Source organism: Bubalus bubalis, chromosome 5 (assembly GCF_019923935.1).
Source record: "Bubalus bubalis isolate 160015118507 breed Murrah chromosome 5, NDDB_SH_1, whole genome shotgun sequence".
In the NCBI taxonomy this organism is placed as follows: domain Eukaryota; kingdom Metazoa; phylum Chordata; class Mammalia; order Artiodactyla; family Bovidae; genus Bubalus; species Bubalus bubalis.
The window spans coordinates 80,572,301-80,590,454 of NC_059161.1; the positions used below are offsets into that span (position 1 = coordinate 80,572,301).

Below are 18,154 nucleotides of genomic sequence, written 5' to 3' on the forward strand. Positions count from 1 at the left end.
GCAGGAGGCTATTCTCTAGTTGTAGCAGGGGGGGCTCCTTTTTAGTTGTGGTATGGTGCTTCCACTCTTTTTGCAGAAGAGGGTCCTGCTCGAATTTTCTGGGGTAAGTTCCTCTTGGGAATCCTCTGGAGTTGCCTCAGGGTGCTTGTGGCTCATCTTGAGCTGTGACGGGTAACTCGATGTTCCTTTCGAGTTGCCTCAGGGGAATTGGCCCTCATCTTGAGTTGTGGCATGGAATTTGGGGGTTCTTCTCGAGTTGTGGTGGAAAACTTGGGATTCCTCTCGAGTTTTGATGGGGATCTTGGGTTTCCTTTTGAGTTGCAACAGGAGAGTGGGGCCTCCTCCCAAGTTGCAGCAGGGAACTTGGGGTTCCCCTAGAGTTACAACAGGGTAGTCAGGCCTACTCTCGAGTTGAGGTGGAAAACTCAGATTTCCTCTTGAATTGCAAAAGGGGACTCTGGTTTCCTCTGGAGTTGCATGGGGGAACTTGGGCTTCCTCTCGAGATGCTGCAGGGCAGTCAGGCCTCCTCTCGAGTTTAGTGGGTAACGTGGGGTTCCTCTCCAGTTGTGGCGGGAAACTAGGTGTTCCTCTTGAGTTGCAGCAGGGTACTTAGAGCTCCTCTCAAGTTGTGGTGGGAACTCAGTGTTCCTCTCCAGTTGCAGTATCGGACTCACAGTTCCACTTGAGCCCTGGTGGGGAACTCAGGATTCCTCTCGAGTTGGAGGTTACTCAGGGTTCCTCTCAACTTGTGGTGGGGCCTCCTCTCGGGTTGTCTTGGGGCGACTCGTCTCTAGCAGGGATGTGCAGAGTGCCTCCTGTCTTTTTCCAATATTGGGTGGCTACTCACTAGTTTTGGCATGGGACTTCTCTATCGTTGTGGTTGGGGTCAACTCTGTAGTTGTGGTGGGCTTGGTTCTCTCTACTGGTGTTGTGCAAACTCCTCTCTATTTGTGGTGTGATGTTCTTTTCTTTATTTGTCTACTCTTTATTTGTGGTGGGTGGGCTCCTCTCTAGTTGTCATTTGTAGACTCCTCTCTAGTTGTGGCAGGGGGCCTCCTCTTTAGTTGCAGTAGAGTGCTCTTCCAAATTGTGATGGGGGTGACTCCTCTTTGATTGTGATGAGAAGGGGTGCTTTTTCTACTTGTGATGTGCAGGAGGATACTCTCTAGTTGTGAAAGGGGGCGCCTCCTCCTAAGTTGCGTTATGGGGCTTCCTCTCTTGTTGTAAAGTTCTCCTCTTGAATTTTGGTGGGTTACTCTCCTCTTGGGAATCCTCTAGAGTTGCATCAGGGGGCTTGGGGCTCATCTCGAGTTTCAACAGGGAACTCAGGGTTCTTCTTGAGTCACTGTATGTGAATTGGGCCTCATCTCGAGTTGAGGCAGGGAACCTGGGTTTCTTCTAGACTTGCAGCGAGTAACTAAGAGTTCCTCCTCATGTGTTGCGAGGGGGAAATCGGGGTTCTTCCTGAGTGGCAGCAGGTGAGTCAGGCTCCTCTCGAGTTGAGGTGTGAAACTCGGATTTCCTCTCGAGTTGCAACATGGGAATAGGGTGTCCTCTGATGTTGCGAGGGGGAACTTGGGGTTCTTCTCAAGTTGCAGCAAGGAAGGGGGGCCTCCTCTTGAGTTGCAGCAGCCAACTCAGGGCTCCTCTTGAGTTGTGGTGGGAAACTCGGTGTTCCTCTAGAGTTACGACAGGGATCTCAGTGTTCCTCTCAAGTTGCAACAGATGAGTCAGCTATCCTCTCGAGTTGCGGCAGGAAACTTGGGGTTCCTTTTGAATTGCACTGGGGATCAGGGTTCCTCTTGAGTTGCAACAGAGAAGTCGTGCTTCCTCTTGAGTTGCAACGGGGATCATGGGGTTCCTCTCGAGTTGCAGCAGGGTCATCGGGCCTCCTCTCAAGTTGCAGGTGGGAACTCAGGGGTCCTCTTGAAATGTTGCAGGGTAATCGAGCCTGATATTGAGTTGCAGTGGGGAACTTGTTCCTCTCGAGATGTGGCAGGAAACTCAGGGGAACTTGGGGTTCCTCTCTAGTTGCTATGAGGAACTCTGGAATCCTCTTTAGTTGTGATGGGGAAATTGGGGTTCATCTCATGTCACTGCACAGGAATCTGGCCTCATCTAGAATGGAGACAGGAATCTTGGGGATCTTCTCAAGTTGGGAGAGGAACCTCGGTGTTCCTCTAGAGTTGCAACGGGGATCTAGGGGCTCCTCTCCAGTTGCAACAGGGTAGTCAGGCCTCCTATTGAGTTTAGGTGGGTAACTCAGGTTTCCTCTCAAGTTGCCACAGGGGAGTTGTCCTTCCTCTTTAGTTGCAGCAGGGTAACTCGGGGTTCCTCTTGATGCAGATGGAAACTCGGAGTTCATCTCAAGTTGCAACAAGGGAATTGGGCCTCCTCTTGAGTTACAGTGGGGAACTCAGGGTTCCTCTCGAGTTGCAGCAGGAAACAGTCTTCCTCTCAAGTTGCAATGGGGAACTTGGGATTCCTCCAGAGGGGCAACGGGAATCTCGGGTTTCCTTTCAAATTCCAACAGGGGAGTCAGGCCTCCTCTTGAGTTTCTAGGGGGACCTTGGGGTTCCACTCGAGTGGCTGCAGGGGAATTGGGCCTCATCTCAAGTTGAGGTGGAGCACTCGGTGTTCTTCTCGAGTTGTGGTGGGAAATGGGTTTCCTCTCGAATGACAACTGGGAACTTGGGTTTCCTCTTGAGTTGCAATGGGAAACTTGGGTTTTCACTCGAGTTGCAACTGGGGTGTCAGACCTCCTCTCGAGTTGTCTTGGGGCAACTCATCTCTAGCAGGGATGTGCAGGGTGGTTCCTGTCTTGTTGCAATGTTGGGAGGCTGCTCACGAATTTTGGCATGGGACTTTTCTATCCTTGTGCTTGGGGTAAACTCTGTAGTTGTTGTGGCTTTGATTCTCTCTAGCGATGGTGTGCAAACTCCTCTCTATTTGTGGTGTGAGATTCGTCTCTTAGAAGCAGAAGGGCTCCTCTCTATGTGTGATGTCTAGCAGGCTCCTCTGGAGTTGTGCTGGAAGTGCGGGGCTCTCTGGGTGTGGAGTTGCATCCTCTCTGGGGTGTGGGTGGCTTAACAGGGGAAATACTCTCTACTTTGGCTGCTACAGGTAACTCATTAAAATTAGTGGGATTGCTTTTCTCTATTTGTGAGTTACTCCACTCGACTTACTTCAGGGAGCTTGTCTCTATTTATGGCAGAAGGGCTTCTCTCTAGGTGTGATATTCTGGGAGCCTCCACTCTAGTTGTGCCTGAGGAATCTGCTTCAATTTTGGCCGGGGAGCCCCTCTGTCATTTTGGCCAGTGGCACCTTTTCCTGTTACAGCCTAGGGTTCCTATCACATTGCAGCAGTGAACTCGGGGTGCCTCTTGAGTTGCAGCTGGTGACTCGGGTTTTCTTTAGAGTTGTTGTGGAGCCTCCTCTCGAGCAATAGTGGGGCAGATCCTCTATGGTATGGTATGGTATGGTATGGTATCCTCTATGGTATCCTCTATGGTAGTAATCTGCAGGCTGCCCCTGTCTAGTTGCAAAGTGCAAGAGGCTACTCTCTAGTTGCAGCATGGGTCTCAACTCTAATTGCAGTGAAGGTCAACTGTTTATTTGTCATGGGTCGGCTTCTCTCTAGTTGTTGTTTGCAGACTCCTCTCTAGCTTTGGCAGTGGGGTTCCTCTTGACTTGTGGTAGATGGGCTCCTCTTTAGTTGCGGTAGAGTGCTCTTCTGAAATTTGATGGTGATGATTCCTCTCTGGTTGTGGTAGAAGGGTCGCTTTTACTAGTTGTGACATGCAGGAGGATTCTCACTAGTTTTGGAAGGGGGAGGGCTCCTGTTTAGTTGTTGTATGGGATTTCCTCTCTTGTTGTGGTAGATTTCTCCCCTCGAATTGTGGTGGGGTAGGCTCCTCTTGTCAGAGAAGGCAATGGCACCCCACTCCAGTACTCCTGCCTGGAAAATCCCATGGATGGAGGAGCCTGGTAGGCTGCAGTCCATGGGGTCGCTAAGAGTCAGACACGACTGAGCGACTTCACTTTCACTTTTCACTTTCATGCCTTGGAGAAGGAAATGGCAACCCACTCCAGTGTTCTTGTCTGGAGAATCCCAGGGACGGGGGAGCCTGGTGGGCTGCCGTCTATGGGTTGCACAGAGTCAGACATGACTGAAGTGACTCAGCAGCAGGCTCCTCTTTTGTAGCCTCTGGAGTTGCATCAGGGGGCTTGGGCCTCATCTCGAGTTTCAGTGGGGTACTTGGGGTACTTCTCAAGTCACTTCATTTGAATTGGGACTCATCTCGATTTGAGACAGGGAACCTGGGGTTTTTCTAGAGTTGTGGCAGGAAACTCGGGTTCCTTTTGAGTTGCAAAGGGATCTTGTGGTTCCTGTCAAGTGGCAACATGTGAGTCAGGCTCCTTTCGAGATTAGGCGGTAGCTCGGGTTTCCTCTCGAGTTGCAACAGGGGAGTAGGGCATCCTCTGGTGTTGTGAGGGGGATCTTGGTGTTTGTCTCATATTGCAGCAGGGGAGTCGGGCCTCCTCTCGAGTTGCAGCAGACATCTCGGGATGTGGCGGGGATCTCGGGGGTGGCAAGTTGTGGCGGGGATCTCAGGGTTCCTCTTGATCTGCAACAGGCAATCAGGCCTCCTCTCGAGTTGCAGTGGGGAACTCGGGGTTCCTCTTGAGATGTGGTGGTAAACTTGGTGTTCCTTTAGAGATGTGATGGGGAACTCAGGATTCCTCTTGAGTTCTGACAGGGTACTCAGGATTCATCTCATGTCACTGCAGGGGAATTGGTCCTCATCTAGAATGGATTGGGGAACTTGGGTTTCTTCCCAAGTTGTGATGGTAAACACTGTTTTCCTCTTGAGTTGCAATGGGGATCTAGGGGTTCTTCTGGAGTTGCAACAGGGTGGTCAGGCCTCCTCTCGAGTTGAGTTTGGGAACTTGGCTTTCCTCTTGAGTTGTCACAGGAGAGTCGCCTCCTCTCGAGTTGCAGGGAGTAACTTGTGGTTCCTCTAGAGATGTGGAAGGCAACTCGGGATTCCTATTGAGTTGCAGGGTGAAACTCGGGTTTCCTCTTGAGAGGCTGCAGGGGAATCAAGCTTCATCTTGAGTTCAGGTGGGGAACTGGGGTTCTTCTCAAGTTGCGGTGGGAAATATGGGGTTCCTCTCAACTTTTGACCGGCATCTCGGGGTTCCTCTCGAGTTGCAACGGGGATGGGGGGGGGGGGCTCTCGAGTTGCAAGATTGAACTAGAGGATCCTCTCAAGTTGCAGGTGGAGAGTTGGACCTCCACTTGAGTTGCAGCAGGGAACTCGGGGTTCTTCTCGACTTGGGCCGGGAAACTTGGGGTTCCTCTCGAGTTGCCAGAGTGGTCTCAGAGCTCCTCTTGTGTTTCATTTGGAACTCAGTGTTCCCTTTGATTTGCAGTGTGCCACTCAGTGTTCAACTCGAGCCATTGCAGGGAACTTGGTGTTCCTCTCGAGTTGGGGTGGTACTCAGTGTTCCTCTTCACTTGCAGTGGGGCCTCCTCTAGAGTTGTTTTGGGGCAACTCATCTCTAGTAGGGATGTGAAGGGGGGCTCCTGTATTGTTGCAATGTCTGGAGGCTACTCACTAGGATTTTCATGGGACTACTCTAACTTTGTGGTCGGATTCAACTCTGTAGTTGTGGTGGATTCCATTCTCTAGTGGTGATGTGCAACTTTATCTCTACTTGTGGTGTGGGATTAGTCTTTTTTAGCAGCAGAGTGGCTCTTCTCTATGCGTGATACACAGGGGACTCCTGTTAAGTTGTGGTGGAGGGCTCCTCTCAAGGTGCAGGGCTGTGTCCTGTCTGGTTCAGGTGTGGGTGGCTCTAGTGGAGAGGTCCTTTCTACTTTTGGTGCTAGGTGTTCCTCCCTAATATTAGTGGGATTGCTTCTCTCCGGTTGTGAGAGACTCCATTCAACTTACTTCAGGGATCTTGTCTCTATTTGTGGCATAAGAGCTTCTCTCTTGTGGGCCTTCACTCTAGTTGTGCCAGGGGAATCCACCTCAGCTTTGGCCAGTGAGCCCATCCGTCATTTTTTCCAGTGGCCCCTTTTCTCGTTACAGCCTTGGGCTCCTGTCAAATTGCAGCAGGGAACTCCCGGTGCCTCTTGAGTTGCAGCAGGTGATTTGGTGTTCCTTCAGAATTGTAGTGGTGCCTCCTCTCGAGCTGCAGTGGGGTAGATCCTCTCTCGTAGCGATGTGCAGGCTGGCCCCAGTCTAGTTTCAATGTACGGGAGGCTACTCTCTAGTTGTGTCATGGGGCTCCATGGTATTGTAGCGAGGGGCCACTCTTTATTTGTGGTGGGTCAGATCCTCTCTAGTTGTCGTTTGCAGTCTCCTCTCTAATTTTAGCTGGGGGCTCCTCTTCATTTGTGGTAGTTGGGTTCCTCTTCAGTTGTGACAGAGTGCTCTTCTCAAACTGTGATGGGGTGACTCCTCTTTGTGATGAGAAGAGGCATTTTTTCCATTTATGGTGTGCAGGAGGCTACTCTCTACTTGTGGCTTGAGGGCCTCCTTTTAAGTTGTGGCATGGGACTTTTCTTGTTTCGGTAGAGTGCTCCTCTCAAATCGTGCTGGGGTAGGCCCCTCTTGGGAATTCTCTGGAGTTACAATAGTGGCTTGGGTCTAGTCTCAAATTGCGATGGAGAACTCGGGGTTCCTCTCGAATGGATGCAGGTCGATCAGGTTTCATCTCCAGTTGAGACGAGGAACTCGTGGCTCCTCCTGACTTGTGGCAGGAAACTCGGGGTTCCTCTCAAGTTGCAACAGGGAAGTCGGTCCTCTCGAGTTGTGAGATGGAAATCAGAGTTTCTCTCTTGTTGCAGCAAGGAAGTCAGGCCTGCTCTCGAGTTCTAGCAGGGAACTCGGGATTCCTCTAGAGATGCTGTGGGAAACACACGGTTCATCTTGAGTTGCGACAGGGAACTCGGTTTTCCTCTCGAGTTGGAATTGGGAACTCGGGATTCATCTCAAGTTGTAATGGGGAACTTGGGATTCATCTCATTTTGCTGCAGGGGGATTGAGCGTATCTAGATTGGAAGCGGGGAACTAGGGGTTCTTCTCAAGTTGCAACAGGAAACTTGGTGTTCCTCTCAAGTTGTCATGGGGATCTTGGGGTTCCTCTCAAGTTGCAACAGGGTAGTCAGGCCTCCTCTCAGGTTGAGCTGGGGAACTCGGCCTTCCTCTCGAGTTTCTACAGGGTAGTTGGGCGGCTTCTCGAGTTGCAGGGGGTAACTCAGGGTTCCTCTCGAGTTGCCGCAGAGATGTCAGGCCTCCTCTGGATTTGCAGTGGGAAACTTGGACTTCCTCTCAAGGCAACTGGGATCTCTGGTTTCCTCTTGAGTTGCAACAGAGGAGTCGGGCCTCCTCTCAAATTGCGACAGGCATCTTGGGGTTCCTCTCGAGTTGTGTGACAGATCTTGGGGTTCCTCTTGAATTGCAACAGGAGAGTCGGGCTTCCTCTCAAATTGTGAGGGGCAACTCGGTGTTTCTCTCGAGACTATGCAGGGGAATCGGACCTCTTCACTATTTGCAGTGGGAAACCAGGGTTTCTCTCGAGATATGGCAGAAACCTTGGGGTTCCTCTCAGGTTTCTGTGGGGAACTTGGGATTCCTCTAGAGTTGCAATGGGGACCTCATGATTCATCTCATGTCACTGCATAGGAATCAGGGCTCATCTAGACTGGAGGTGGGAACATGGTGTTCCTCTCGAGTTGTGAAGCAGTTCTGGACATACCTCTTGAGTTGAAACAGAATAGTCAGGCCTCCTCTAAAGTTGAGGTGTGGACCTCAGGTTTCCTTTCGAGTTTCAGCAGGGGAACTGGGTCTTTTCTCAAGTTGCAGCAGGAATTCGGGGTTCCTCTCTAGTTCCAGTGGGAAACTCCGGGTTTCTTTCAAGTTGCAACAGGGGAGTCAAGCCTCCTCTTGAGTTGTGGTGGGAAACTCGTTCTTCATCTCAAGAGGTGACTGGGACTTCGGGTTTCCTCTTGCATTGGTGAATTTAACTCAGATGACCATTATTTCTACTACTGTGGGCAAGAATTCCTTTGAAGAAATGGAGTAGACATCATAGCAAAAAAAAAAAAAAAAAAAGTCCAAAATGAAGTGCTTGGATGCAATTTCAAAAACGACACAATGATCTCTGTTCATTTCCAAGGCAAACCATTCAATATCATGGCAATCCAAGTCTTTTCCCCGACCCATAATGCTGATGAAGCTGAAGTTGAATGGTTCTATGAAGACCTACAAGACCTTTTAGAACTAACACTAAAAAAGTGTTTTCATTATAGGGGACTGGAATGCAAAAGTTGAAAGTCAAGAAACACCTGGGGTAACAGGCAAATCTGGCCTTGGAGTACAGAATGAAGCAGGACAAAGGCTAATAGAGTTTTGCCAAGAGAACACACTGGTCATAGCAAACACCCTCTTCCAACAACACAAGAGAAGACTCTACACAAGGACATCACAGATGGTCAACACCAAAATCAGACTGATAATATTCTTTTCAGCCAAAGATGGAGAAGCTCTATACAGTCAGCAAAAATAAGACTGAGAGCTGACTGTGGCTCAGATCATAAACTCCTTATTGCCAAATTCAGACTTAAATTGAAGAAAGTAGGGAAAACCACTAGACCATTCAGGTATGACCCAAATATGACCTAAATCAAATCCCTTACAATTATACAATGGAAGTGAGAAATAGATTTAAGGGACTAGATCAGATAGACAGAGTGCCTGATGAACTGTGGACAAAGGTTCATGACATTGTACAGGAGACAGGGATCAAGACTATCCCCAAGAAAAAGAAATGCAAAAAAGGAAAATGGCTGTTTGAAGAGCTCTTAAAAGTAGCTGTGAAAAAAAGAGAAGCCAATAGCAAAGGAGAAAAGGAAAGCTATACCCATTTGAATGCAGAGTTCTAAAGAATAGCAAGGAGACTTATGAAAGCCTTCCTCAGTGATCAGTGCAAAGAAATAGAGGAAGACAGTAGAATGGGAAAGACTAGAAATCTATTCAAGAAAATTAGAGTTACCAAGGGAACATTTCATGCAAAGATGGGCTCGATAAAGGACAGAAATGGTATGGGCCTAACGGAAGCAGAAGATATTAAGAAAAGGTGGCAAGAATACACAGAAGAACTATATAAAAAAGATCTTCATCACCCAGATAATCACGATGGTGTGATCACTCACCTAGAGCCAGACATCCTGGAATGCGAAGTCAAGTGGCCTTAGGAAGCATCACTATGAACAAAGCTAGTGGAGGTGATGGAATTCCAGTTGAGCTATTTCAAATCCTAAAAGATGATGCTGTGAAAGTGTTTCACTCAATATGCCAACATATATGTAAAACTCAGTGGCCACAGGACTGGAAAAGGTCAGTTTTCATTCCAATCCCAAAGAAAGGCAATGCCAAAGAATGCTCAAACTACCACACAATTGCACTCATCTCACATTTCTGACACGCTAGTAGAGTAATGATCAAAATTCTCCAAGCCAGGCTTCAATAATATGTGAACCATGAACTTCCAGATGTTCAAGCTGGTTTTAGAAAAGGCAGAGAAATCAGAAATCAAAATGCCAACATCCATTGGATCATTGAGAAAGCAAGAGAGTTCCAGAAAAACATCTATTTTTGATTTATCGACTATGCCAAAGCCTTTGACGGTGTGGATCACAGCAAACTGTAGAATATTCTGAAAGAGATGGTTATACCAGACCACCTGACCTGCCTCTTGAGATATCTATATGCAGGTCAGGAAGCAACAGTTAGAACTGGACGTGGAAAAATACACTGGTTCCAAATAGGAAAAGGAGTAGGTCAAGGCTGTATATTGTCACCCTGCTTATTTAACTTCTATGGAGAGTACATCATGAGAAACGCTGGCTTGAAGAAGCACAAGCTGGAATCAAGATTGCCGGGAGAAATATCAATAACTTCAGGTATACAGATGACACCACCCTTATGGCAGAAAGTGAAGAGGAACTAAAAAGCCTCTTGATGAAAGTGAAAGAGGAGAGTGAAAAAGTTGGCTTAAAGCTCAACATACAGAAAGCTAAGATCATGGTTCCTGGTTCTATCACTTCATGGGAAATAGATGGGAAAACAGTCAAAATAGTGGCAGACTTTTTTTTTTTTTTTCTGGCTCCAAGATCACTGCAGATGGTGATTGCAGCCATGAAATTAAAAGAGACTTACTCTTGGAAGAAAAGTATGACCAACCTAGACAGCATATTGAAAAGCAAAGACATTACTTTGCCAACAAAGGTCCATCTAGTTAAGTCTATGGTTTTTTCCAGTGGTCATGTATAGATGTGAGAGTTGGACTATAAAGAAGGCTGAGCACTGAAGAATTGATGCTTTTAAACTGGGGTGTTGGAGAAGACTCTGGAGAGTCCCTTGGACTGCAAGGAGATCCAACCAGTCCATCCTAAAGGAGATCAGTCCTAGGTATTCATTGGAAGGACTGATGCTGAAGCTGAAACTCCAGTACTTTGGCCATCTGATGCAAAGAACTGACTCATTTGAAAAGACCCTGATGCTGGGAAAGATTGAGGGCAGGAGGAGAAGAGGACGACAGAGGATGAGATGGTTGGATGGCACCACAGACTCAATGGACACCGGTTTGGGTGTACTCCGGGAATTGGTGATGGACAGGGAGGCCTGTTGTGCGGAGGTTCATGGGGTTGCAAAGAGTCGGACATGACTGAGCGACTGAACTGGAACTGGAACAAAGCAAAAATAGAATCACACATGTTGCAAACAAACTTAAAGTTACCAAGAGGGAAAGGTGGAAGGGGAGGGGTACACTGAGAGATTGGGGTTGAAATATACAAACTAACTTGTCTAAATAGATAGCTAGTAAGACCTACTGTGTGGAGAAGGAAATGGCAACCCACTCCAGTATTCTTGCCTGGGAAATCCCATGGACAGAGGAGCCTGGTAGGCTACAGTCCATGGGGTCGCCAAGAGTTGGACACAACTGAGTGACTTCACTAAGAACCTACTGTATAGCACAGGAACCCTACTCAATACTCTGCAATAATCTATATGGGAATAGAATCTTAAAAAGAGTCAAAGTATGCTTATGTATCACTGATTCACTCTGCTGTATAGCTGAAGCTATATAACATTGGAAATATACTGTATTATCATAAAAATTAATTTAAAAAGAGTAAGTGTAAAGCAATAATACAAAGATAAGATTGTCCAAAGAGGAGTATTTTCTTTTCAGGATCTCAACATTTTGCATATTAAAGTATATGATTTATTTAATGATAGATTGTATTAAGATATTTATTTTGCAAACTATACAGTTAGAGCTAAAAATTAATAAGGAACATTGGATAAAAAAATGGTTCAGTTCAGTCGCTCAGTCGTATCTGACTCTTTGCGACCCCATGGACTGAAGCACACCAGGCCTCCCTGTCCATCACCAACTCCCAAAGTTTACTGAAACTAATGTCCATTGAGTCTGTGATGCCATCCAACCAGCTCATACTCTGTTGTCCCCTTCTCCTCCTGCCTTCAATATTTCCCAGCATCAGGGTCTTTTCAAATGAGTCAGTTCTTTGCATCAGGTAGCCAAAATATTAGAGTTTCAACTTCAGCATTAGTCCTTCCAATGAATATTCAGGACTGATCTTCTTTAGGATGGAGTAGTTGGATCTCCTTGCAGTCCAAGGGACTCTCAAGAGTCTTCTCCAACACCACAGTTCAAAAGCATCAGTTCTTCGGTGCTCAGCTTTCTTTATAGTCCGGCTCTCACACCCATACATGACTACAGGAAAAACCATAGGTTTGACTAGATGGGCCTTTGTTGGCAAAGTAATGTTTCTCCTTTTTAATATGGTGTCTAAGGATACATAAATACTAAAAGTATATTAAAATCACAAAACATAATAAAAAACAATGAAAACATATATGTATAAGAGAAACAAAACACAAACAGCAAGGCAGTAAATTTAATCATATTTATAAAACCGCTATTAAAATGTATAGCAATCCAATCAATATACAGCATGGTGTTGATATTGTTCAGTGGCTGTCTCATCTGACTCTGCAACCCCATGAACTGCAGCACGTCAGGCTTCCCTGTCCTTCACTATCTCCTGGAGTTTGTTCAAACTCATGTCCATTGAGTCAGTGACGCCATCTCATCCTCCATCGTCCCCTTCTCCTATTGTCAGTGAGCTGGCCCTTTGCATGACGTGACCAAAGTATTGAAGCTTCAGCTTCAGCACCAATGCCCCCAGTGAATATTCAGAGTTGATTTCCTTTAGGATTAACCAGTTTGATTTCCTTCCTGTTCAAAGGACCCTCAAAAGTCTTCTCCAACACAACAGTTCAAAAGCAGCAATTCTTTGGCACTCAGCCTTCTTTATATTCTAACTCTCATATCCATACGTGACTACTGGAAAAACCATAGCTTTAACTATATGGAGCTTTGTTAGCAAAGTGATGTCTTTGCTTTTTAATACCCACTCTAGTTTTGTCATAGCTTTTTTTCCAAGAAACAAACACCTTTTGATTTCATGGCTGCTCACCATCGACACTGATTTTGGTGCCCAAGATAATAATATAGAGCATGGTGACTATAGTTAAATAATTTTGCATATTTGAAAGTTGTTAAGAGAAATTTTTAAAAATTCACATCACAAGAAAATAATGCATAACTTTGGGTGGTGATGGATATTAACATTGATGGATATTAACATTAGACATTGTGATGATCATTTAAAATATGTTGTTCAGCAGAAGTTAATATAATGCTATAAGTCAAGTATATCTCTACTAATCACTGAATTTTAAAGGTTGTGCTTTATGTTATGTAAATTATGCCTCACCACTATTGCTAATTTAAGCATCAAAGCCTAATGAAAATAATAATGACGTTGTGTTGTTAGGCTAAAATATATCTATAAAGCAAATTAATATGCATAAATATGTACAATGAATACTTACACCATTATGTGTCATGCTAAATCATCAGTCTAAAAGTATACATGTTGCAGCATGCTATAACACCTTTTTTTAAGTGACCAAAAGTGAGGACTCTGGCAGAGTCTGGCTTTATGCTCTTTAAATACATCTGTTTTATTGACATACAATGAACATCATTCCCTAACCTTCTCAGAACTACATTGGACCAGGTGATTAGTTTCTACAATGACATATGGGAGGAAGTGATGTGTTTATTACATATAGAGGCTCTGAATAGTGTATTTGTTTCCTTATGTTCTGTCTGTCTGCCATCTCAGGTTTCTGCATGCTGAAGATCCAGTAGGAACTACTAAGAAGTAGGAACAGTGGGACTCCTAGATGGAAACGACCAGAGTTTCTTCTTCACTGACTGCAAACTTGTTCTGTAATATGATTGCAAGATGTTTCTTTATTTTGTTACACTGATATATTTGAGGTATTGTCTCAGAGTGTAGATTTGTTTTCAGGTGATGATGATATTGAATTGAACACAGAAACATTCAATTCACTATCCTAACTATAGATTTAAGGATTAGATCAGTTTACTCACATGGGTGATGGGTGACAGACATTCAGTTTTTTCCATCCTATAAGTAAAACTTAGTTGAAACAAATCATCAGTGCAATTCTCATTTGTAAATAAGCATGACAAATGTTTATTTACATTTGTCATGATGGGTACAACATCAATCCTAAAAAAGAGTACATAAGTCCAATTTATGAGGAACATGCTGTAATAAAGAGAAGCAAATTTAAAAGACAAAAAAGAAACACTATTTTAGAAACACAAATAGTGTTTCAAATTGTCAAAGAATCTCTAAACAGAAAGAAAAAATGTGCTTATGAGCAGAAGTGGATATTGGCCTTGTAATCTCATTCTTGATTATTTTAGCTACATACCCGCCTAGAAGTAGCTGAAATAGAAAAAACATTTTGTAGGAGGGTTTTGTTTTTTTTTTCTGTCTTAAATAATTGGGTTTAAATGTTGTTTTTTTTTTAAATTATTAATTGGAGGATAATTGCTTTACAGTGTTGTGTTGGTTCTGCCATACAACAAAGTAAATCAGTCATAGGTGTACATACATCCCCTCTGTTTTTAACCTCCCTCCCACACCCCACCCCATCCCCCCGCAGGTTGTCACAGAGCTTCAGGTTGAGCTCCCTGTTTTATATATTTAGAAACTTCCCGCTAGCTATCTGCTTTACATATGGTGGTGTGTATGTCTCAATGTTAATCTTTCAGTTTGTCCCACCCTCTCCTTCCCTCACAAGTCTGTTCTCTATGTCTGCATCTATATTCCTGCCTTGCAAATAGGTTTCTCAGTGTCATTTTTCTCAAGTACACACACATACATATATATATATATATATATATATATATATATATATATATTTATTTATTTATGTGTGTTAATATAGGATATCTGTCTTTCTCTTTCTGACTTACTTCACTCTGCATAACAGGCTCTAGGCTATTTTTAAGTTGCCTTTCATTTTGAATCTGCTAGATACCTACGCTGATGACCAATTAGATATCCTAACATGAATAAAACTACCCAGATTTTTGTCAGCAGATACAACATGCTTTAATTTCCACAGAAGTTAATCTAGGAACAGTGTTCCACTTCTGAAAAGGGATCCAATCCTCCCCACAGTATATTGGAAAGAACAACAATATCACATTTGTGTATTAGTAAGTGATACTCTTTTCTAAAGATGTGAAAGATGAGATCTGAATGAATTATGGGAATAAAATTAAGGAAGGCAAACTTACATCAATTACTAATGGTCTGAAATGCAATAAATTGAAAGTTTTAATTTTTTTCCAGAAAGTACTATTGAAGAACCTACTTCATCTATTTTTTTATGTGTCAAAAATTAAATACATTACTGATGGTGATAAAGAAAGTGAAGATATAATGGTTATGGGAGTGCTATTCTTTCCCTTTCAAACTGTGATGCTAAAGAAGTCTCTTGGATGCAAGGAGGTCAAACCAGTCAGTCCTAAAGGAAAGCAACTCTGAAGAAAGCTGTGGTACATATACACAATGGAGTATTATTCAGCCATTAAAAAGAATACATTTGAATCAGTTCTAATGAGGTGGATGAAACTGAAGCCTATTATACAGAGTGAAGTAAGCCAGAAAGAAAAACACCAATGCAGTATACTAACGCATATATATGGAATTTAGAAAGATGGTAACAATAACCCTGTGTACGAGACAGCAAAAGAGACACTGATGTATAGAACAGTCTTATGGACTCTGTGAGAGAGGGAGAGGGTGGGAAGATTTGGGAGAATGGCATTGAAACATGTAAAATATCATGTATGAAATGAGTTGCCAGTCCAGGTTCAATGCACGATACTGAATGCTTGGGGCTGGTGCACTGGGACAACCCAGAGGGATGGAATGGGGAGGGAGGAGGGAGGAGGGTTCAGGATGGGGAACACATGTATACCTGTGGCAGATTCATTTTGATATTTGGCAAAACTAATACAGTTATGTAAAGTTTAAAAATAAAATAAAATTTAAAAAAAATAGATGAAGTAGGTTAAGATATTTACACTCACGTGTGCCATGTGTGTGTACTCAGTCACTCAGTCATGTCTGACTCCTGCTAACCCATGGATTATATAGCCCACCAGGCTCCTCTGTCCATGGAATTTTTCATGCAAGAATATTGCAGTGAGTTGCCATTTACTTCTCCAGGGGATCTTCCCGACCCAGGAATTGAACCTGCATCTCCTTCATTGGCAGGCAAATTCTATACCAATGCCCCACCTAGGAATCCCCACAAGCCCTAGAAAAATAAAAATCCAAATTTATAAATCAAATGTTATAATTAAACTGTTAACTCTTTTAAAGAGAAATTAACCTGAAGGAACAAAATCTACAAAAGAAATTAAACCTATAAAGTGACATTATCATTAGATAAATAAATGATGTTGTCTACAAGTATTAGTAATAATTTTTAGTTATAGAGACTGAGTATCCCTTGAGTTACACATTTGAAAGAGAGAAGCAGGTGTATAGTGAAGTGTTGATTCTTTTTTCTTTCCTGTTAGGATATTTATGATGGATTAATTCTTGATTTTATCTGTCAGTTCAGTTAAGTCGCTCAGTCATGTCCGACTCTTTGCAACCCCATGAATAGCAGCACGCCAGGCCTCCCTGTCCATCACCAACTCCTGGAGCCTACACAAACCCATGTCCATCGAGTCAGTGATGCCATCCAACCATCTCATCCTCTTTTGTCCCCTTCTCCTCCTGCCCTCAATATTTCCCAGCATCAGGGTCTTTTCCAGTGAGTCACTTCTTCACATCAGGTGGCCAAAGTATTGGAGTTCCAGCTTCAACATCAGTCCTTCCAATGAATACCCAGGACTGATCTCTTTTAGGGTGGACTGATTGGATCTCCTTGCAGTCCAAGGGACTCTCAAGAGTCTGCTTCAACATCACAGTCCAAAAGCAGGTTTTATCTGTACCCTCTGGTTAATTTCATATACATTACTGAAAGATCAACTGGTAAGGATTAGTTATATTCATACTAATTTAAATACAGCTTATAGGCAGGCAGTGTTAGGCATTTTTTAAGGATATATTACTATTTATGATATTACGTAATTGTGTGTGAATCTTTGCTTGGAAAGTGAAAGTCACTCAGTCGTGTCAGATTCTTTGCAACCCCATAGACTATACGGTCCATGGAATTCTCCAGGCCAGAATACTGGAATGGGTTGCCTTTCCCTTCATCAGGGGATATTCCCAACGCAGGAATTGAACCCAGGTCTCCTGCATTGCAGGCAGATTCTTTATCAGTTGAGCCATAAGGGAAGCCCAAGAATACTGGAAGGGGTAGCCTATCCCTTCTCTAGGGTATCTTCTTGATCCTGGAATTGAATTGGGGTCTCCTGCATTGCAGGTGGATTCTTTAACAACTGAGCTATCAGGGAAGCTCTTAATTTTCATTTAATTACTAATCTGTTCCTTGATATTAAGTGTACAAAAAGAATCCATACATATATTTTTTTTTCATTGCAACTTTGTTAATTCAAGTAAGCTCTAGCAAAGATTCTAAGTAGGAAATGCATTTTGGAAATCGGTATGAAGCATAGTAATGAGAGCAGTATGACATTGCTGTGTCAGATGTTTGATATTCAGTTTTTATAACTCTTGGAAGAAGTGGGAAGAAAAGATCCAGATATTCAGCTCCCTCTGGTTACACATGGAATAATTTTCTTAATTTACACTGAGAAAGTGGATGTAATGAAAGGTTTTTATTCTATTTTAAAATTATTGTTCACAAACATATGACTTATAATTTAGTCTTGTGTTCATTCCTCATCACATATCTAATAAAAATTCTCCCATGAGAAATGAGTCACAAATACAAATGGTGGTACCAGCATATTTGTAAATAATTTACCAGTTATCAAGGCAAAGTATTTTTTTCTACACATTTTAAGCAAAATTCTAGCGGTTTGCTTATCTGAAAGTGTTAGAGTTGGGTAAAATTTAAATGGCTATGAAAAAGTGGATTTGTTTTAAAGAATAAAACACAATTAATTAGTTTTCTTATTTAAAATGTAGTCAAACTGACTTCAGGCAGAAAACCTCAAAATACGTAATAATAGTAAATGACAATATAATAATTGGGAATAATTACACTATCAATAAACATGGGAAGAATGAAATTAAATCATATTTCTGTGAGCCCTCTGAGACAAACATTAAAAAGTGACCTTTCATATCTTCAGTGTTTTCTTAAGTAATAATTTTTTCAAAGCTGCAATCACATCCTTAGTCCTAAAGACTGTATATCAAGGGGTTAAACACTGGCATCACAGCAGTGTAGGAAACAGAGAGCATTTTGTCGGTTCCTGCGGAATGATTTGATTTGGGGCGTAAATAGGCAGTAGTCACGGAGCCAAAGAATAAAAGCACAAGGGTGAGATGGGAAGAGCAGGTGGAGAAGGCTTTGGACCGGCCTGTGGCTGAGCGCAGCTTTCAGACGGCAGAAATGATTTTGACATCAGAGCCCAGTATCAGGAGGAAAGGAATCATGGCAAACAGCGCAGCAACCGCATAGACACAAATTTGTTAAGCGCAGTGTCCCCACAGGCCAGGGTGAT

The 18,154-nt window shown here is 43.6% G+C and overlaps 1 long non-coding RNA gene across 1 annotated transcript in view; it reads left to right on the forward strand.

Annotated features, from left to right (window-relative positions):
- Positions 1–13,771, forward strand: part of LOC102402425 — a 45,807-nt gene extending 32,036 nt beyond the window's left edge. Inside the window, exon 2 of the long non-coding RNA XR_006551261.1 lies at positions 13,299–13,771. This is a non-coding gene — a long non-coding RNA (uncharacterized LOC102402425). The remainder of the gene's footprint in view (positions 1–13,298) is intronic.
- The last annotated feature ends 4,383 nt before the right edge of the window (positions 13,772–18,154 follow it).